The following is a 23266-nucleotide window of genomic DNA, read 5'->3' on the forward strand; positions in this document are numbered from 1 at the left end:
GAATTGCAGAGTAGTGATGTAGATGTAGATGTAGAAAAATGGTATATCGTTATTATGATTAAAAACAAATTCAGGAGTGTCTTGCATATGCAGAACGCACTTTCTTTCGTTTCAGAACGACAAATCTGCGAAAATCGGACGAAGTTTCTGCTGAGATGTTAGAAAAGAAACAGTTTCTCAGAAAACTAATTTAAAACAAAAGAAAAGTACATTCATTTAATGAATAACAAGGAACTGGAGCAATAAATGGCACTGGATTTTAGATTTATCTTTTATTCTTGACTATTTATTCACAGATGACGAATAAGTGTTTTTTTTTTCGTGTACGTAAATAATCTTTCGAAAAATATTTGTTATTCTCAGTTAACACATAATAATAATACGTCGAATTTACAACACTTTACACTCAAAACAAAGAAGAAAAATAAATTTATCCTATGTGTATGTCCTCTCTTCAGCAATAGTCATATCTAAAACCAACTGATGTACTACCCCATGTTTAGGAAAGCTATGTGACAAATCAGTCAGAACCGTTAAATCCTGCAGTTACAAAACTTCATTTTATGTAAGAGTCACTGCAGCCCATATCCTGTTCAACACCAAGAGCAAAACAAATTTATTAAGTAAAAGAGGTATTTTCAAAAACACTTGCAATGACTGAAACGAACTGTAAAAGTATATTGGTCAGACAGGCAGGGCCATAACAATTACGCTGATTGAACACAAACGCAGCTGCAGATTGCGTAAGTCAGACTCTTCCTTTGAAAGGAAGGACACAAATACAAGGTCAACACAGAAGCACTATATATAGGCAATAACGGAAGAAAACTAAGCCCGTTGGAAGCACTTGCGGTAATGAGACATTTAGCTCAAAATCCCCATCTGGTTCTAAATGATAGATTACAGCTGATCACATATCCGCTTTTTAGTTTGACGTGATGCTTTCAACCAGCCACACACCGAAAAAGCGCCACAATGACACATTCTGTTACACGAAATGAAAGAATAATAGAATTTCTTGTTCCTTACTCCACAAGCTTCAACAGTATAACTTGTAATACGTTAATATTGTGTATTTTAACCATGTACAATATTTAATATTGCCCAATGCATAAAAATATTATTTATAATATAAAATATGTTTGTTGTTCAACAAAAGGTACTAGTGCTCGGTTGGTTGGTAGGTCTGGGGGATGGGACCAAACAGCAAGGTCATCGGTCCCATCGGATTAAGGAAGGATGGGAAAGGAAGTCGGCCGCGCTCTTTCAAAGGAACCGTCCCGGCATTTGCCTGAAGCGATTTAGGGAAATCACGGAAAACCTAAATCAGGATGGCCGGACGCGGGTTTGAACCGTCGTCCTCCCGAATGCGAGTCTAGTGTGCTAACCACTGCTCCACCTCGCTCGGTACTGCTCAGTTAGACAGTTCTCAACTGATGTCACGAACTCACAAACTATAGAGTCATAACCATACAATCTGTAATACTGAAAGATAATGTATTATAATTGTTGTTTATAATACTGTCCATTGCCTAAAGTCTAGTTTGCAATGTTAAAAAACATGTTTGTTGCACAACATACATGAAGAGTACTCAGTTCAACATTTTCTTAGCCAATGTCAATTCCACAAAAGAACAGGAAATATAACAGTTTTACCTGTAATATCGTGTAGTTTATTTATTGTGCTCAACATTGTCAGTTGTGTGAAGTGTAATTTCAACGTTAAGAAACATGTTTGATGCACAACATTTTGTGCAAGTGATTATATCTTTGATTATAATGTTTGGTTACCGGAACCAGTGTCCCTTCCAGGCGCTAGTCAGTTGTTTCCTGCAGATGGCCTAATAAGCCGAAAACTAGTTCGAAGTAAACAAAAATCAGTAAAACAAAAACGGTGAACTCGTTATTTAATCTTACATACGAAATAGTTCTACCAAGAAGTAATGAAAGAATACATAAATAAAATTTATATCTGTATTCGTTATTTGCATAAATTTCACCGAACTCTGGTCGTAAGCGAAGCGCATGATGCTGATTCGCAGCCTTTGTGGAAGGAGTGCAGGCGCGTGAAATCGACGTGACTGCAGCCAAGCGTTCATGCGGCTGTGCCAGGCCTGTGTCCAGTGTATATGCGTTCACGCGGCTGTCATTAGCATCGGTAATCTTCGACAACTTTCGCCAACGATCGGTAAACGTTTTCGGGCTCGCTCTCGCACACCACAGGCGCGTGCGGCCACTCGGATTGGCCACGCGGTTCACGGCTCTCCCGCACTGCCCTTCTTCGTACATGTTCAGTATATGGTACGGATTCCACACACTTGAACAATAGTCTTGGATGGGAAACACGAGTGTTTTCTAAGCAATATCCTTCATAGACAGGCTGCATTCCCCTAGCATCGTACCAATGAGCCGAACTCTGCTACATGCTTTATCTGTAACTGAGCATATATGACCTTCCCAATTCATATTCCCGCAAATTTTTACACATAGGTATTTCTGAGATTTGAATAACCCCAGCTATGATTAATTGTTGGTGTAACCATAGGAAACAACTTTTTTGCGTATTCAGAAGGATATACAGGGTGTTATAAAAAGGTACGGCCAAACTTTCAGGAAACATTCCTCACACACAAAGAAAGAAAATATGTTATGTGGACATGTGTCCGGAAACGCTTACTTTCCATGTTAGAGCTCATTTTATTACTTCTCTTCAAGTCACGTTAATCATGGAATGGAAACACACAGCAACAGAACGTACCAGCGTGACTTCAAACACTTTGTTACAGGAAATGTTCAAAATGTCCTCCGTTACCGAGGATACATGCATCCACCCTCCGTCGCTGACTGGGTGTTTGTGTTGTCCTCATCATTTCATCATCATCCAGGAAAGTGGCGAACTTGGACTGAGCAAAGATTGGGTAATTGTACGGGCGCTGATAACCACGCAGTTGAGCGCCCCACAAACCAAACATCATCATCATCACCCTCCGTCGCATGGAATCCCTGATGCGCTGATGCAGCCCTGGAGAATGGCGAATTGTATCACTACCGTCCACATTACCAGCACGAACAGTCTCTACATTTGGTACCGGGGTTGCGTAGACAAGAGCTTTCAAATGCCCCCATAAATGAAAGTCAAGAGGGTTGAGGTCAGGAGAGCGTGGAGGCCATGGAATTGGTCCGCCTCTACCAATCCATCGGTCACCGAATCTGTTGTTGAGAAGCGTACGAACACTTCGACTGAAATGTGCAGGAGCTCCATCGTGCATGAACCACATGTTGTGTCGTACTTGTAAAGGCACATGTTCTAGCAGCGCAGGTAGAGTATCCCGTATGAAATCATGAGAACGTGCTCCATTGAGCGTAGGTGGAAGAACATGGGGCCCAATCAAGACATCACCAACAATGCCTGCCCAAACGTTCACAGAAAATCTGTGTTGATGACGTGATTGCACAATTGCGTGCGGATTCTCGTCAGCCCACACATGTTGATTGTGAAAATTTACAAGTTGATCACTTTGGAATGAAGCCTCATCCGTAAAGAGAACATTTGCACTGAAATGAGGATTGACACATTGTTGGATGAACCATTCGCAGAAGTGTACCTGTGGAGGCCAATCAGCTGCTGATAGTGCCTGCACAAGCTGTACATGGTACGGAAACAACTGGTTCTCCCGAAGCACTCTCCACACAGTGACGTAGTCAACGTTACCTTGTACAGCAGCAACTTCTCTGACGCTGACATTAGGGTTATCGTCAACTGCACGAAGAATTGCCTCGTCTACTGCAGGTGCCCTCGTCGTTCTAGGTCTTCCCCAGTCGCGAGTCATAGGCTGGAATGTTCCGTGCTCCCTAAGAGCCGGCCGCGGTGGCCTAGTGGTTCTAGGCGCGAAGTCCGGAGCCGCGGGACTGCTACGGTCGCAGGTTCGAATCCTGCCACGGGCGTGGATGTGTGTGATGTCCTTAGGTTAGTTAGGTTTAAGTAGTTCTAAGTTCTAGGGGACTGATGACCACAGAAGTTAAGTCCCATAGTGTTCAGAGCCCCTTTGCTCCCTAAGACGCCGATCAATTGCTTCGAACGTCTTCTTGTCGGGACACCTTCGTTCTGGAAATCTGTCTCGATACAAACGTACCACGCCACGGCTATTGCCCCGTGCTAATCCATACATCAAATGGGCATCTGCCAACTCCGCATTTGTAAACATTGCACTGACTGCAAAACCACGCTCCTGATGAACATTAACCTGTTGATGCTACGTACTGATGTGCTTGATGCTAGTACTGTAGAGCAATAAGTCGCATGTCAACACAAGCACCGAAGTCAACATTACCTTCCTTCAATTGGGCCAACTGGCGGTGAATCGAGGAAGTACAGTACATACTGACGAAACTAAAATGAGCTCTAACATGGAAATTAAGCATTTCCGGACACTTGTCAACATAACATCTTTTTTTTATTTGTGTGTGAGGAATGTTTCCTGAAGGTTTGGCCGTACCTTTTTGTAACACCCTGTAATTTTACGTTTCTGAAGATAATGTTATGAAATGTTATCAATATCTGGCTGAATATTTGTGAAGCTTTTTTATTTTTTAAGACGGTACTTTATTGAATGTGGGTAATTTTTTTCCATGTCCACAATGAAAATCAAAAATGATCTATTTGCAACATTTAGTACCAACTTTTCAATACCGTCGTCACAGAAGGCAGCCACAAGTGCTTTCAGCCAATTCTCCACGCTTCTGCAGCTCATTGTTTGTGCCAAAATGCTGTCCTAGCCAGCTTTTCATGTAAGCGAAGAGATGAAAATCAGAGGGAGCCAGCCGGCCGGAGTGACCGAGCGGTTCCAGGCGCTTCAGTATGAAACCGCGCGACCGCTATGGTCGCAGGTTAGAATCCTGCCTCGGCATGGATGTGTGTGCTGTCCTTAGGTTAGTTAGGTTTCAGTAGTTCCAAGTTCTAGGGGACTGAGGACCTCAGATGTTAAGTCCCATAGTGCTCAGAGCCATTTGAACTGACAAGTGTCACGTGACGTCATCGACGGGCATATTGGAGACACTGTGCAACACATCGGTGCAAAACTTCATAGGATTTTCACTGCGGTTTTAACTTCACGGCCGATAGAACCTTCAAAAAATGGTCCTCTTAAATAACTGTCGAAAAGTCGATGTTGTCTGCCTTGTCATTAATATGCTATGACGCAAGCAGATTAGAATTAATGACAGTAATGAAGCATGAATTACACCAAAAAAATACAAATATTACCTGGTTCATTCTTGCATGTTATCGTAAGACAATAACACTAATAATATATCAATGAAAATAAAACTAGTCGCTCATGCGACCAGCCGCACTCTGCCTGTTCGTACAAGCCAATCAATTTTCGTCTCTCCTCTCCATAGCTTCCATATTCCAGTGAACGCTACGGCAACCTCGGAATAAATACTGCAGGTGAACTATCACGAAAAATGACGTCTGTAACCAATCGTCAACAGTGCAGATGTCTAAGCCGCCGATGTAAACGTTATAGTTAACTTCGTAAGAGAGGTTTATCACATTATGTGCCTTCCAAAGAACATACACGTAAGTCCGTTTCTAGTTAGAGAATCAGAGCCAACTATAACATATTTATGTGGTAACTTCTGCTTAGCGTATTCTGCGAATATCGCGGTCACAATGTACCAGGCAGGAAGCTATCTGCGAGAAGCATGAGACTGCAAAAAAGTTACAAATAAATTTATTATATAGTAGCCAGGCGATTCGTGTGTTTATACCTAACTTCGTTGTCTATTGTTGTCAACAACTGTTGGTTCTAGTGACAGAGGGAGCTTTCGAATACATTTTGGAAAAAGTTATTGTGGCATTAAAACAGTTCATGCTTTCAGCTGACAAGTGCTAAAACCTTTAGAAATTGTTTTATCCCACTTAGTAGTGAAAGTCACAACGAAGACAGTGCATTTCAGTATCGTACAACAAGAAAACTCTTGTTAACAAACAGTAGCTGAATGAAAACTTTGTCGTCCATGTCGGGCTGTTGCAAGGAAGTGCGACTGTTTATGACAGTAAAAGTTCAAATAAAACAATTATCTGCATGAGTCACTCTTTTTATTTCATCCCACGGAGGGTTTTGAGAGTTCATACTCTCATCTTCAGTTGGAAACAATGATACTGTTACATATTTGCTAGTGGGGTGTAGCCAGTTGTTTGTTACGGTTTCATTTTGCTACAAAAACGTATAACAGGCATTTGTTACAATAATATGGCGCTCAAATTATTGATTTTAAACGGTGATAGAGCTACTTACAATCTGTTTCACTGCATAGAACCGGATTGTAAGTAACTCTATCACAGTTTAAAATTTATAATCTTAACGCCAAATTACTGAAACAAGCTCCCGTTATACGTTGTTGTAGCAAAATGAAGCCACAAAAAGCAACTGGCTGCATCTGGCTGACAAATACGTATCATAATATCATTGTTCTGACTGAAGATGAGAGTATGAACTCTCGAAAAGCTTCGTGTGATGAAATAAAGAGTGACTGACACAGATAATTGTTTTATTTTGATTAGGTGAATGAAGTCAGAACGAGCATTAGAAGTGTTCGATGAATTCGAAATTAAAATTTTACAGGCAAGCCTAAGAACCTTTGGTCGTACGTCACGTCAGTAAGATGATCGAAATATTCCATTTTGTCATTCAGTGACCATACTGGCCTGAAACGTAAGGTGACGCCAAGAATACCGAAATACTGCATTATGTCCTCCAAAATCATTTCATTGCGGCAGTTTCTCCCTTCAATCATAGTACGAACTTTGAAATGACAAATACTGAGATATATCATCTCGGAATAAAGAAATGTACTGGAATCAATGGTGGAAAGATATGTGGACAGATGCGCTCTATAAACCTCAGTGGCAGACGTTATAGTAGACACAGTGTACATTACGGACAGATGTACTGTTAAATTTCCGAGAGTTCACGTTCCAAGTAGTCAGGCAACGTAGTACTTCCTCGAAAGTATGAAGAGAGGAAAAAAAATATGAGCATCGCGAGAAATGCAGGCTCGAACATAAACGTAGATGCTAGCAAAGCCTGCAGGTTGCACTGTTCTATTTGACCAGGAACGGCACGTGTGCAATTTCCTCAACACGTTGTCTCAGTCAGGTCAGAACAGTGTTCTGAGTCGAGTTCAGTTGTCGGACGTAGCTGAATCCGAACGTGGGCAAATTTTTGGAGCTCCTATGGTGGATGCCTCCGTAACTAAGGTAGCCGAAGTGTGGTGTTTCAAGAGGCATCGTATCGAAGATTTACTCCGCATACAGGGAAAATGGAAAAACATCATACGCCAATTCACAACGTGGACAATAACCCGTGTTGAGTGATCGTGACGGACGGTCATTGAAGAGGATTTTTCAAAAAATGGTTCAAATGGCTCTGAGCACTATGGGACTTAACATTTGAGGTCTTAGAACTTAGAACTACTTAAACCTAACTAACCTAAGGACATCACACACATCCATGCCCGAGGCGGGATTCGAACCTGCGATCGTAGCGGTCGTGCGGTTCCAGACTGTAGCGCCTAGAACCGCTCGCCACGACGGCCGGCTGAAGAGGATTGTACGAAAGATACAGAAAACAGCTGCAAAATTCACTGCAGAACTGAATGTCGTATTCATGAAACGTGTCGCAATCTAACAACACGAAGTGAGCTTCATAAACAAGGAATCGCAGTGGGAACTGGAATCCCAAAACAACTCGTCAGTGATGCAAATGTCCGTAACTGGAAAACGTGGTGACGAAGCTTTAAAACCTGGACCATGGAGCAATGGAAAAAAGTAATTTGATCGGATGAGTCTTCTGGGACTCTGCTTCCAACTAGAGCACGGAGAAAGGCCGAGAAACTAGGGCTCACATGGGGCTCTGCGACATTCTTGCTTCCCACATACTATTCGCGAATGGAGCAGGGAAAGGGGTGTGGGGATCTGACAGAGGTACCAGAAGTATCTTCCGCCACGAACCGTATGGTAGCTTGCTGAGTATAAAAGTAGATGCCACTCATTTTGAGTTCGTAAGACTCTGTACGAGACTGGGTTATCCCGTACTGTAGAAGTTGTTTTTGTCGACAGAATGACTTTTTCAGTTATGTAATAAATGGTTCAAATGGCTATGAGCACTATGGGACTTAACTGCTATGGTCATCAGTCCCCTAGAACTTAAAACTAGTTAAACCTAACTAACCTAAGGGCATCACACACATCCATGCCCGAGGCAGGATTCGAAGCTGCGACCGTAGCGGTCGCGCGGTTCCAAACTGTAGCACCTAGAACCGCTCGGCCACTCCGGCCGGCAGTTATGTAATGAATTCATGCTATCTGCTACACTGGCTCATTTATACATTATTTTAGATCTTTATAATATGAAAGTATATAAACATTTTAATAGATACAGCTGAAACAAAAAACGGTGTTTTAATAAATGCGTACGACATGGGCGTCCAATATCACTCACACTCTTTATAATAGTTACAGCGGAAGCGCCGTAACCATTTTTTTTTATGAAGAGACCACCCGCAGAATCGGCGTTTGGGTGGGGGGGGGGGGCTTGTTGCTCGTTTCTTATCTGAACTAGGAGCTTGCGATGGAACGCTTTTGATTTAGCCCGGGTTAGTGGCCATTTGTATAGCCGTTCGAACATCCGTCTTACTACAGCTGTGTTACAGTAGATTAAGCAAGGTCCGAACGACGAACAGATCCAGTGCCTCTTCGTTAGTTAGCTGGTCTCCCAGTCTAATCTTCAGCAGGCTCGTGTAGCACCACATTTCCAGGGCTTCTACTTTCTGCTTCCCTATACAGTTCACCGTCAAAGGTTCACTACGATACGTAGCTGCTCTCTAGACAAAGAATGACACAACATTCTTTTCTATTACTTATGTTTATATTTGGTGTTAACACAGAGCTACTTTTCGTTTTCATTGACGTTTTTTTATATATGCATTGAAAATCTGCACACACACACACACACACACACACACACACACACACACATATATATATATATATATATATATATATATATATATATATATATATATATATATATATATATATATTCCTTTATGTTTTCTGCTGCGCAGACTGCAAAATTAGTCTGCTAATTTGTCTCGTATGCTAATCAAATCCCCCCTCCCACCTCGTATGCTTCAATTTGACCATAATCCTTTTTATGTTTGTGAATGTTCGTCGTGTAATTGTAAGTATTGTAGTCCACATCAAAACTTGAAGCTTAAAGACTTCGGCAACACTTGAATGTTGTCTGAACTACTCTTGATGGCCAGTTTGGCCTCATACACTTCAGTTCGGTACGAATAAATAGGTGGCTACGCACTAACCCTGGCAATAGTTCTAGAGTTGCGGTCCAAGTGCGGTAACCACGACACGGCACTTCACTATTGTGTGGAAAACAAGGAGTCGACGTAAGTGACAAACTAAGTAACTCTCTAAAATAGCAACACAGTTTAGACAGCATGTCGCACTGGTCTCCAACTTGCGTAGAATCATTGTTTGTTAGAAGTGCACAGTAAGCCTTTGTCCTCATTAAACAACACTGCCATTGTGGGTCATCCTTAGAGACTGACGCAGCCATTGGTATCACGAATAAGTTCACATTAAAAGTATGAAAAATTACCACTCAGTTATAGAGTAATATGCGGCAGGGCACGAGACACGTCCCGAGCGGGGGTACACGTTCTTGGTTTAACGTATCCACCGGGCCGCCTACGGTACATTTCCATACATACTGTCATACAGGGAGATGTACACCTTTACTAACTCAACAGAGACTGACTCTTTCGTTGTAGAGATGGGTCTTATGAACAGTCACGTAGCCGGCCGCGGTGGTCTCGCGGTTCTAGGCGCGCAGTCCGGAACCGCACGACTGCTACGGTCGCAGGTTCGAATCCTGCCTCGGGCATGGATGTGTGTGATGTCCTTAGGTTAGTTAGGTTTAAGTAGTTCTAAGTTCTAGGGGACTGATGACCACAGCTGTTAAGTCCCATGTGCTCAGAGCCATTTGAACCATTTTGAACAGTCACGTAAGAACAAACTGTTAGTTTGGAAATTACATAATGTTTTAGCCGGCCGAAGTGGCCGCGCGGTTCTGGCGCTGCAGTCTGGAACCGCGAGACCGCTACGGTCGCAGGTTCGAATCCTGCCTCGGGCATGGATGTGTGTGATGTCCTTAGGTTAGTTAGGTTTAACTAGTTCTAAGGGACTAATGACCTCAGCAGTTGAGTCCAATAGTGCTCAGAGCCATTTCAACCATTTGAACGTAATGTTTTAAATTGGTTGGATTGGAATTTACTACTTTCGACGAACTACAAGAGCCAACGGAATTCTGGATTACAGAAAAATGTTGCTGGTTACAAATTTAGAAAAATATAACGACACAATTTTTCTTTTGCAATGTGAGTCGCTCTGTTTACATGAACATACGCCATCCTGAAATATTACTCTATACGTCTGTGTCATATTGTTAATTAAGTAATTATTTAGTACTGTATGTAAGGTTATTCAAAAAAATTCCGGGCAGCAAAAGTATGTAATCTAAGTCCGGACTCTCACAGATAGTATTAACAGCTATAACAGTTTACAATGGAATGTGGCCGCCTCTTTGAACATCAAATCGAATTAATACAGAACATAATTAATTTCAGGAAAAATTAAAATACGTTGCTTGAAAATCGGAATATTGTGCTATAGAATAGGTCATTATACTGAAATGTGTATATCAGCTCATAAAAATCTGCAGAGTTGTACTGTATTAATATTTCCAGTTAATGAAGTTTTCTAATTATACTGATGGATTCACAATAATTAGATGAATGATCTGGGTAATAAAGTTAAGTTAAATTAGCGTTATTTACGGATTTGCAGTTTTTGTGTCTCTGTCACACTCTTTGCCAGGGGCTTTATCGGAGATAAAAGAAATTTGGGGGGAAAAAAACGTGGCATATTGGTGTCTGTACCCAAGTTGCTACGTTTCACATTCAACTGTCCTTCAACTTTTTTGCTACCTCTGGCAGAATTCTTCAAAGTTATCGTTTCGTCTTCCTGAATTTAAATTGCATTTCAACGTCTGTCCTTAGTTTCCTTTAGTACTTGCTGAGTGCACAAATCGAATAACAGCGGGACTAGGCTACAACCCGGTCTCACTCCCTTCACAATAACTGCTTTCCTTTCAGTCTGTTTCCTGCACGAGTTGCAGGTGAGCTTTCGCTCTCTGTATTTTATCCGTGAAAATTCAAAGAGCTGCTGCTATAGGTTACGGCAACGTACTAATTTTAGCGCAGCGAGCAGATCCACCGAGATGAACCGGCACCGAATATATCTGAGGGCAGCCGTCTTTTACGAGCGCGTTAACGCTGGGTGAAAGGTTTAATCAGTGCCTGTGTTTGCCCAGCATACGGGAAACCCGGGCCGTTAAGCGACCGTCTTTATTGCTAAGAACCGAGGTGTCTGAGGGTAATAGGAATTCTGACGTGCTAGAATTTAATTTTTTTCAGAGAATGAAAGCACTGTACTGAAAGTTTGCAATTCTGAGTTCTTTCAGTCAACCTCGGACACTTTCACCTGTGTGGTTTGTATAAAATACACTGACAAAAACTGAAAGCGTTACACCAGAAACACCTTGACCTAATGCTACCAACGTAATACTAAAGTATTTCAATGCCTGTGGAATATGTGGATTAAAATTTAATCCGTTCAAATGGCTCTGAGCACTATGCGAACTAACTTCTGAGGTCATCAGTCGCCTACAACTTAGAACTAATTAAACCTAACTAACCTAAGGACATCACAAACATCTATGCCCGAGGCAGGATTCGAACACGACCGTAGCGGTCGCTCGGCTCCAGACTGTAGCGCCTAGAACCGCACGGCCACACCGGCCGGCCATTCAATCCGTATGCAAGCTTATTACGAGTACAGGAAAAATCATTCCTCTAAATGAAGAATGATACATGTAACTTCCTGGCAGATTAAAACTGTGTGCCCGACCGAGACTCGAACTCGGGTCCTTTGCCTTTCGCGGGCAAGTGCTCTGCCAGCTGAGCTACCGAAGCACGACTCACGCCCGGTACTCACAGCTTTACTTCTGCCAGTATCTCGTCTCCTACCTTCCAAACTTTACAGAAGCTCTCCTGCGAAACTTGCAGAACTAGCACTCCTGAAAGAAAGGATATTGCGGAGACATGGCTTAGCCACAGCCTGGGGGATGTTTCCAGAATGAGATTTTCACTCTGCAGCGGAGTGTGCGCTGATATGAAACTTCCTGGCAGATTAAAACTGTGTGCCCGACCGAGACTCGAACTCGGGACCTTTGCCTTTCGCGGGCAAGTGAGTCGTGCTTCGGTAGCTCAGTTGGTAGAGCACTTGCCCGCGAAAGGCAAAGGTCCCGAGTTCGAGTCTCGGTCGGGCAAACAGTTTTAATCTGCCAGGAAGTTTCATATCAGCGCACACTCCGCTGCAGAGTGAAAATCTCATTCTGGAATGATACATGTCTTTGTTGGCTGGTTGGTATGCGTTACGTTACTGGACGTTTTCAGCTGAGACTCACAACACAGTATGCAGTATTTGGAAATTTGTGGTAAGGACTATGGGACCAAACTGCTGAGGTCATCGTTCCCTAGGCTTACGCACTACTTAATCCAACTTATGATAAGGACAACATACACACCCATACCCGAAGGAGGACTTGAACCTCCTACAGGGGGAGCCGCGCGAACAGTGACATGACGCCTTACACCGCGCGGCTACCCCGCGCGGCCAGTTTGCAGTATATGTACAGTTTTTTCGCCATTTTTCGAACGGAGATAGGGTTCAAATCATTGCCATAGAGGCAAGTGGGCTTCATACTTACAATGGTTCAAATGGCTCTGAGCACTATGGGACTTAACATCGGAGGTCATCAGTCCCCTAGAAATTAGAACTACTTAAACCTAACTAACCTAAGGACATCACACACATCCATGCCCGAGGCAGGATTCTAACCTGCGACCGTAAACTGAAGCGCCTAGAACCGCTCGGGCACAACGGCCGGCAGCTTCATACTAACAGATCGCTCACACAAATGGTGACGTCCCCATTTCTTCCAGCGCAATGGAAGCAACAAGAATGAAGTACGATGTCTCCGATTCACGGCGTCCCTCTGGAGATGACTGAGCATTTCTCTGTATAACTCTCTCGCGCCAGCTAAATAAATCAGTGATCAACTTCGGAATACTGTCTGTCATTTCCCTTAATGTAATAAGTTCAGAATCGCAGTACTCCAGAGTCAGTAGGCTGCTTTTCACCTGTGATCTCGATAAGATCATCTGAAACTGGCGAACGAAACTGAGAAAAAGAGGGCACAAACCACTTAGAATGGAAATCGAACGTAAAGGACCGATGTATGTGTGGAACAGCTTTTGCCGGCGACGTCTGCCAAACATTATCGAAACCGCTCGTATCCAATTTAACCTGCTAAACAAAATCACGAAACCAGCTGAGTTATCAGAAATTTCCGATGGCGTCGAGCCACAGTCACGAAATACTTTTGAAAAGAATAAACTACCATTTGACTGTGTATTATTATATTTATTTTTTCTGCTATCCTGATTTCGGCGTTTATGCCATTATGAAGTACAGTGCTAAAAATTGTTAGACCATTATTAAGTCATATTTGTTAAGGCAGTCCAAGGGAGGTAAGCATGGCTAACACATGACTGTTACGTTCTAAAGGCAGGTGTTTACCTTATTTACCTGCTTGGAACTGCTTTAACAAACATGACTTAATAATGGTCTAAAAGCTTTTAACATTGTATTTGATAACGGAATAAAAGCCGAAATCAGGGTAGTACAAAATATAAATAATGCACTATCAAATGGCGGTTTACTTTTTCCAAAAAGTAGACTTACACACTATCTCATCACAAGTTTCCGTACACCTATCAGTGGACGTTAGTACGGGGAGTGTCCACCCTTCGGCTTTATGACAGCTTGAATTCTGCCGGCGACGCTTTTAACGAGGTCTCTGAATGTATATGGAGTAATGGCAGTCCAATTTTCCTCGAGATCTGAAATCAGAGAAGTTGGAAGCTGGGGTCTGGAACGAACTGAACATTCTAACTCTTCAAAAGCTGTTCCACTAGTTTCATATCGGAACTCTAGAGGGGTCAGTCCATTTCAGTAGTGCTATCGTCCACAAAATATTGCCTCACAGTCGCTGATTTATGACAGAGTGCATTGTTAAGCTGATACAATCTATCTTTTTCTCCGAACTGTTCCTCTGTTCTAAGCACTATACAATGCTGTAAAATCTGTTCATGTCCTTCCGCATGTAGCGTTTTCTTAGGCGCAAGAAGGATACTGCACCCTAACCGTGAAAAACGCCCACACACCGTAACACCGTCCCCTCCGTACTTCACTGTTGGCACTACACTTGATGGTAGCTAACTTTCTCCAGGCATTCGCCAAATCCACACCATTACATCGGATTGCCAAGAGGTGTACAAATTCTCCTGCCAGCCTGCATGCCGCTATCTCCATCACAATTATTAAAGCAGGCCAACTTGTGTTTCGGCTAGCCTGGCAACTTTTCAGCCTGCTGGCAACAGGTTGCGCCATCGGTCCAACGTGACTACAGAAAAGCCAGCTATATGTTTGCGCAGGTAGTTTCACTTTAGCTCCTTTATCATAACGGTGGGAGGAGCAAAATGAACAAGCCAGACTTAAAGGAAATTGAGCAGACATTAAGAACTGAGGAATAGACCCAAAGAAACTGGTACACCTGCCTAATATCGTGTACGGTCCTCGCGAGCACGCAGAAGTGCCGCAACACGGCGTGGCATGGACTCGACTAATGTCTGAAGTAATGCTGGTGGGAACTGACACCATCGATCCTGCAGGGCAGTCCATAAATCCTTAAGAGTACGAGGGGGCGGATATCTCTTCTGAACAGCAGGTTACAAGGCATCCCAGATACGCTCAGTGATGTTCATGTCTGGGTACTTTGTTGGCCAGCGGAAGTGTTTAAACTCAAGAGTATTCCTGGAGCCCTCTGTAGCAATCAGGACGTTTGTGGTGTCGCATTGCCCTGCTGGAAAGTCCCAAGTCCGTAGGAATGCACAATGGACACGAATGGATGCTGGTGATCAGACAGGATGCTTACGTACGTGTCACCTGTCAGTCGTACCTAGACGCATCAGGGGTCCCATGTCACTCCAATTGCACACGCCCCAGACCATTAAAGAGCCACAGGTCTGTGGATTCATGAGGTTGTGTCCATACCCGTACACTTTCATCCACTCGATACAATTCGAAACGACACTCGCCCGACCATTCAAAATTTTTCTTCTAAACTCTCCAATGTCAATGTTGACGGTCCCAGGCGTGACGTAAAGCTTTGTGGGGTGCAGACATCAAGTGTACACGAGGGGGGCTTCGGTCCCGAATGCCCATGTTGATGATGTTTCGTTGAATGGTTCGCACGCTGACAGTTGTTGATGGCCCAGCACTGAAACCTACAGCGATTTGCAGAAGGGTAGCACTTCTGTCACGTGGAACGTTTCTCTTGAGTCGTCGTTGGTGCCAGTCTTGCAGGATCTTTTTCCGGCCGCAGCGAAGTCGGAGATTTAATGTTTTACCGGATTCCTGATACGGTACACTCGTGAAATGGTCGAACGGGGAAATCCCAGCTTCATCGCTGCCTCGGAGAAAAATTCAAACGGCTCTGAGCACTATGGGACTTAACATCTAAGGTCATCAGTCCCCTAGACTTAGATCTACTTAAACCAAACTAACCTAAGGACATCACACACATCCATGCCCGAGGCAGGATTCGAACCTGCGACCGTAGCAGCAGCGCGGTTCCGGACTGAAGCGCCTAGAACCGCTCGACCACAGCGGCCGGCTACCTCGGAGATGTTGTGTCACATCGCTCGTTCGCCGACTGCAACACCACGTTCAAACTCACCTAAATTTTGATAACCTCCTATTGTAGCAGCAGTAACCGATCTAGCAACTGCGCCAGACACTTGTCATATACTGTATAGGCGTTGCCGACCGCAGCGCCGTTTTCTGCTCGTTTACATTTCTCTGGGTTTAAATACGCATGCCTGTACCAGTTTCTATGGCACTTCAGTGTATAACATTTCTGAAAGTAGCATACAGTTAGTCTGAGTAGGAATGACGCAAAGTCATTTGAAATAATTCTTGGATGCAATTAAAAGAACGACGCTCATAAAAGAAAAAAATGTTCAATTAAAATAAACGCACGTAAACTGATTGACCAAAAAGATTTTTGACATTTTAGATCAAAATCCCATAACTGACATCCCCTGACTTAAAAATACCAAAGCAGCCCTCCAAACGTCTTTGACGAAGATCTGTTACATTGAGAGATATTTAAAACAAGACGCTCTGCCGCTCGGGACAGAGCACCGCACAGAAGATCACACATAAAGAGCGGAGAGATTCTGGGCTGAGAAGAAGCTAAACGTAAAGTGGTTCTGGTCGACAAAAACTAACAAATAAAATAATGAGGGTTCGAGTCCCGGTCGGGGCACACATTTTCAACATGTCCCCAATGAAGTTCATCAACGCCTGTTTGCAGCTAGGGTGTCCATTTAATTATCATTTCATTTCTAGCAAAGCTGCATGGTCATCTACGGTAACTGTTCTTTCGGGAACAGATACTACCGTCATATATAGTTAAATGTTAACGTTCGCATTTTCTTTTATGTGTTGTTAATAATACTATTTATAATGATAAAGTACGTATTGACGGAAAAAGCATTTTTTACGGTATAAAAATTTAGTTAGTAATCGGAAGGCATATTTGTCTGCAGTCTATTTTCTTTTCCTTTTTTTAACTTCTTTGCTGGGATTCAATAATATAAAACTTTTTGAAACGCATTATCATCGGCTTTGACTGTTAAAATATAGTCATGAAATAATGTAAATCAATTTTTGCTCTTTAGCCATTTTCAAGTGGCAGCTAGGGTAAAGTACAGTACATTGTGCACATTCAGATTTTAATGATTTCAGTTACTTAGTGCCATTTTGTAAACAGATGAATGACTCAATACTGTACGTACATTCTGTTTATGCAGTGCGCTGTACTCCAATTAAAAATGGCCGGACTGCTGAAATTGAAATTTTGGATTTTTTTGTATCAATGGTTTTAATAGTCAAAGGGGAATATTATGTCTTTCAAGAACAGTCTACAAGTTCGGAACATGACGCGCTCACCTTTCGACCACGGGAGTGATTCATGAAACGATTAGAAACATCAGAACGTTCACAACGCAGAAGACTGCAGCGATTTATTTAACAAACGGCGGAATGTTGAGCAAAAAGTGGAAAGTCCCAATTTTTTTTAATAACTAAGATCTGACCAACTATTCAAATAAATCCGTGACGCACAAACAGCACCCTTCATATCTGGTAGAATAATTTTCTTAACTTGCACAGTAGCGGGAAGCAGATTTTCCCATCAAACTAAATAAGTGACCAAGGGAAAAAAAGGAAACTGAAATCGTCCAACAGCGGAAGTCCACTGGATCTGACAGGATACAGGTCGATTCTACATAGAGTATGCGAAAGAACTTGTTCCTCTTCTAGCAAGAATGTACCGTAGGTCTCCCGAGGAGCGAAGCGTTCCAAATGATCGGAAAAAGCGCAGGTCATTCCTCTTTCCAAGAAAGGTCAATGAACAAAGGCATAGAACTATAGGCCTCTATCTATGATGTCGGTCTGTTATAGAATTTTGTAACGTATTTAATGTTCGCATACTATGACAATTCTAGAGACTGAAAATCTCCTCTGTATGAATTAACATTGGTTCTGAAAACAGCGATCGTGTGAAATCCAGATCGCTTTGTTCGTCCATAAGACACGGAAAGCAGTAGGCAGAGGCGCCCAGGTAGATGCCGTATTCCTTGACTTCCGGAAGGCGTCCAATAGTTCCGCAATGCCACCTAATGAAAAAAAATTCGAGCGTACGGAGTATCAGACCAACTGTCTGATGACGTTGAAGAGTTTCTATCAAACAAAACACAGCCTGTCTCAATGAAGAGGAGTCTTCGGCGTATTCCAAGGTAGTGTTGTAAGTCCTGTGGTGTCCGAACAAGACAGCCAGGCCAAAAACACCACAGGCGGAAAGACGCGAGCTGGTGTCGGTGTCATAGAGACACGCCACGCGCGGCGCTGAGGATGAAGATAGCGACTTCGCTTAGGACAATTGCCCGTCGAGAACAATCCGCCAATGACCGGACGACAACCGACAGGAACCTACTCGGAAGATAGAAGAACAGCTCTCTCCCACTTGGTTATAGATCATAGTCCAGGACTATCTTAGACAGGGAACGTCGTTTAGTGAAATCTTAGAAGTGAACAGACTTGTAAATCGCATTTGCTCTGTACTGTGAAGTTTACCTACAATTATTTGCACTTAACGATTGTGGCCCCTTTTTTGTATTACATTACAATCAGTGTTACAGACTTCGTTATGCAACTAGTCGCAATGTTAAGTAAACCTTTTTAAGTCATTTGTGTCACTTTGTTACTAATTTGTTGGAGTGTTGTAGAACCTTCGTTCTGCTATCGTGTTACTTGACCATGGGGTATAGCTGTGTAACAGTGGTAGGGCGAAATTGTCTTAGCAGTGTATTGCAGCAGAAGCCGTTGTTTGACGAACTCGGCCTACCGTAACAACAGCGGCAAATCGGCCTCCACAGCAGTTGCGACGAGACCTTTACAAAACTGGCGACGAGGGTTTACAAAAATAAGACTATTACTTCCGGTATATATAAATGACGTAGTGATAACATCGAAAGCCACATGAGGCTTTTCGCGGATAAAGCTGTTGTTTGCCGCGCAGGATTAGCCGAGCGGTCTAAGGTGCTACAGTCACGGACTGTGCGGTTGGTCCGGGCGGAGGTTCGAATCCTCCTTCGACCATGGGTGTGTGTGTTTGTCCTTAGGATAATTTAGATTAAGTAGTGTGTAGGCTTAGTGACTGATGACCTTAGCAGTTAAGTCCCATAAGATTTCACACACATTTGAACATTTGATTTTTGCTGTTGTTTGCAGAGAAGTCACAAAGCTAGAAAATTGTAGCGAAATACAGAAAGGCCTGCAGACGATCGACGCTTGGTGCAGGAAGTGGCAGTTGGCCCTCAGTAGTTGCGTAACGGTCACTGGACGCACTTAATTCCATAAAATATCTAGGATTATGAGTACGGGAGATTTGAAATGGAACGACCAAATAAAATTAATCGCGGGTAAGGCATATACCAGATAGAGATTCGTTGGAAGAATCCTCAGTAAATGTACTCCGTTGTTCGAAAAACATTTGAATACTGCCAGATAAGGTTAATAGAGGAAATACAGAAGATCTAAAGAAGAGAAGCGCGTTTTGTTACAGTTTCATTTAGTAAGCGCGAAGTGTCACGGAGATGCTCAGCCAACTGAAGTGTCAGGTGCTACAAGACAGGCTTTCTGCATCAAGGTGAGGTGTACTGTTAAAGTGCCGAGACCGTACGTTCGTAGAAGAACCAACAAATATACTGCTTCTTCCTATGTATACCTCGCGAGAAGGCCATGAAAATAATTAGTGGGTTTCGAATCCACATGGAGGCTTACCAACGATCGCTCCAAAGAACCATCCGCGGCTGTAGCAGGAAAATGGGGAACTGACACATAAAGTACTCTCAGCCACACACCGTGACGTGGTTTGCGGAGTATAGATGCAGTTGTAGTATAAAATAAGTCATTCCATTCATTATTTGTATTTTCATTTTTAAGTGGAACATATTATCGGGAATAAGTGAATACTTAAGTCATATTAAACACTTGTATAACGAACTGTGAGAATTTTTTACCTTGCGCGCCGTACACGGGTTGTTACGTTACCATTACGCAGAACTGTTAACCAGTTCATCACGGTGTTCATTGTCACGCAGCGTAACTTCATTAGAATACATAACATGCGTTCGACCTGGCACGTGCCCACACCTAAAAGCACTGTCCGCAGTAAATATTACCATACGTGAAAAAAGTCAACAGTGGTCGTTCTTTTGAATAGCAGTACAGAATAAAACAATGTTGCACGATGCAGTTCTGTCAGACAGTGTTTAGAGTGGGAGATAAAAATATTTCAGCAGTTTAATTTGAATCTGAGCGTGCTGCGTGCTCCTCATTAACGAGGATGCAGAGTCCCTGCATTCAGCAAAAACTGAAATGGAGACTGTTTGCATTAAGAGCGCACACGAATACAGTGTCTCTGAGAAACCGCGCTTCGCGATGATGGATAGGGAGAAGCGTTCGCCATTTGGCGTCTCTTCTCTTGTCTTCTTCTCAACATGTATAATAAATTGAAGTCTCCTGCTCGCTTTTATCTGTATGTTCGGCTTAATGTCACGAGCTACAGTAGTAACTTTGGTACGATTTTCACTGTTAGGTGAAGGTTTGTGTGTATGATTTATAAATATTTCGTGCAAATTGGTTGGACTATGACGAAGTGAAGTCAACCACCGTTGTACTGTTGTGTAAACGATGTCATTGCCATCTCGCGGTGAATGGCATAACTGCCAGCGCTGGCTGGGACTGCGCGATTGCTGGCGTCTTTTTAATCTCCACCGCTCCCTACAGCATTACGATTCTCCGCTCGCTCCGAGGCACCATCTTCGCGATTCTGTGGTCTTCTGTTGTTGTCCGTTCTTGCGTTTGTACATTTTGTACAGCCCACGCATATTAATGGATCAAGCCAATGTTGCCCAGTACGGATATGAACTGGCGTCTAATTAAAAGATCTGCACTAGGCCATTGGGCCATACGAACTATTGATACCACGTTCTATACGTAGATCTATATGTATCCTAATCTTCTTCTCTTTCTCCTCCTCCTCCTTTTCCTCTACTTCTTACAAATTAAAATCGTCCGTCGCGTTTTTCTATCTATATCAAACTTCAGGAACTACTGCGAAAGATTTTGATAGGGTTTTCAGTAACACGTAGACCGGATGGCTTGATGGCTCACAACTCATCATTGCCACGAGATGTCACTCCGAACAACTGCTTTCTGAGAGTTCTCCTGCTGTGTGCTGCTTAAATCGTTAAGTTATACGAAAGTGATACTACTCAGTTGCCTAACTTTGTTGTCTGGACTTCAATCACAGCTCTACGCATTGGCCCATAAATATAATTACCGCTAAGCCACACAAGTGGGCCGGCAGTAGATAGCGCTACCCCTGCGGAGCCGGGACGGCTCGGCAGCAGCCTTGCAATTGACAAGCTTTCCGGTTCCATGACAGCAGTCGCTAAATTGTTTTGAAATGATTCAGCACTATCCGGAGGCAACTGGTTCGAATCAGGACGATGAAAAATTTTATATCATAGGAATATCGCTATCAAACGAAAAAACTGGACTTCTTGCCAACTAGTACTGCAACAGCATGTTGTGTTACACTGCAAAATTGTCCGCTACGTTTTGCGGAGCGAGGAGGATATGACTAAGGAAGCGCGTCTGTTGGGTGGGCATGTAGAATTCATGGGTTTTTGTATTTATATTTTACTCACTAAGCATTATTTATTTACGCATTTACTTCACCTGGGAAGATTAGGGCCTCCAGGTCCTCTCTTACATACGAGACTATCTTCCTGAGGTAACATTACAACATGTGTAGCACGTGAGCACTACATACAGATTATTATTATAGAGGGTGAGTCACGAGGTTTTCCCCCGGTCTCTGGAGGGCATTCCTTAGGTAATTTGGAACAAAAAATGTAAATAAAATAATGGGATCTGATCCATAATTAAGGAGCTATAGTAATTGAAAAACTCAGGAAAATGGCAGAAAAAACCTTTATTGCAGGATTTAACTATCAAAAATGCACGTAATAATTAATTTAAACAATTCTGTAGCAGTCTCTTGCATTCAGAGTGAATTTAAAGCAAGTGTTCAAAATTTCCTCCGTGCATTTGAAGGCAAAGATTTGCACGGGAGCGAACCGCTTGTATAGAATTTTGTAATTTCACATGGTCGTTCCTTATTGACTTTCCGGCATCGAAAATGCGTTGCATCAATTCTTCTCGTGTTTCCCCCATTACTTCGTACACGACGTCTTTCATCCACCCCCAGACGCAATAATCTAGGGGTGTTAAATCTGGGGATCTGGCAGACCAGTTGCTAGGGCCCCCGCGACCTGTCCATCAATGTGGGAATCGCCGATTAAGATAAGCTGTTACCAGATGGTAGAAGTGAGCAGGTGCCTCGTCATGTTGGACGTACACGTGGCGTCTTGTTTGCAGAGGAACATTTTCAAGAAGCTGCGGTAAGTCTTCTCGTAAAAAGTTACCGTACATCCGACCATTTAAATTACTCGGGAGAATAAACGGCCCCAGTAACTGGTCACACGCAACACCACATCAGACATTGACACTGAATCTGCGTTGAAATTGAGATACTACCGTGGCATGGGGATTTTCGTCTGCCCAGAAATGCATGTTATGCATGTTTTTGATGCCATCTCTTGTAAACTGAACATTATGAAGCTGCCGATTTCCATTTAACCAGTTACAAAAGAGCAAACGGTTGGCACAATCATTTGTCTCTAAATGGTGAACTTTATGCTCTTGAAAAGGATACAGTCCGTTCTCATGAAGAATCCTACATATCTTAGATCGTGAAACGTTCAATCGAGTAGCTAGGCGTATTGTACTTGAACGAGGACTGCGCTCTACTGATTTAATAATGTTTTCCTCTTCTTGAACGTCACGATGTCTCTCGGAGTGAATACGAATATTGGGAAGAGCACCAGTTTGTAGCAATGTTCGATATGTTCCACTGAATGATTACGATTAGGATAGCGACAGCGATATTCGGCAACAGCAGCTTTCGCATTATCATCATAGTAACCCAAAATGTTCACCACCTCTGCATACTCCTGCGATGAAAACTTGTACTGCATCGCAAAGTGTACTGCACACAGGAGACAATAACAGTAAACAGTGACTGCAGTATCAACAACGTGGTTGTTATGCAAACGTACCACTCGCTGCACTTGTCTACCTTAGACAGATCGTGTGTCCTGTGAACACAAGTGTAGCGCTCCATAAACCGTGGCATGTTTCGGAACTCTGTTGTCGCTGCTTAATTATGGGTCTGATCACATTACTGTATTTACATCTTTTGTTCCAAATAACCTAAGGAATAACCTCCAACAACCAGGA

At 43.0% G+C, this 23266-nt stretch overlaps 1 non-coding gene across 1 annotated transcript; it reads left to right on the top strand.

Moving 5' to 3' along the window:
- Positions 1-12399: 12399 nt before the first annotated feature.
- On the top strand, positions 12400-12474 carry Trnas-cga (transfer RNA serine (anticodon CGA)). Its single transcript has one exon. It is a non-coding gene; the product is annotated as a tRNA-Ser (tRNA).
- Positions 12475-23266: the final 10792 nt, after the last annotated feature.

This window comes from Schistocerca cancellata, chromosome 6, assembly GCF_023864275.1.
Source record: "Schistocerca cancellata isolate TAMUIC-IGC-003103 chromosome 6, iqSchCanc2.1, whole genome shotgun sequence".
Classification (NCBI taxonomy): Eukaryota; Metazoa; Arthropoda; class Insecta; order Orthoptera; family Acrididae; genus Schistocerca; species Schistocerca cancellata.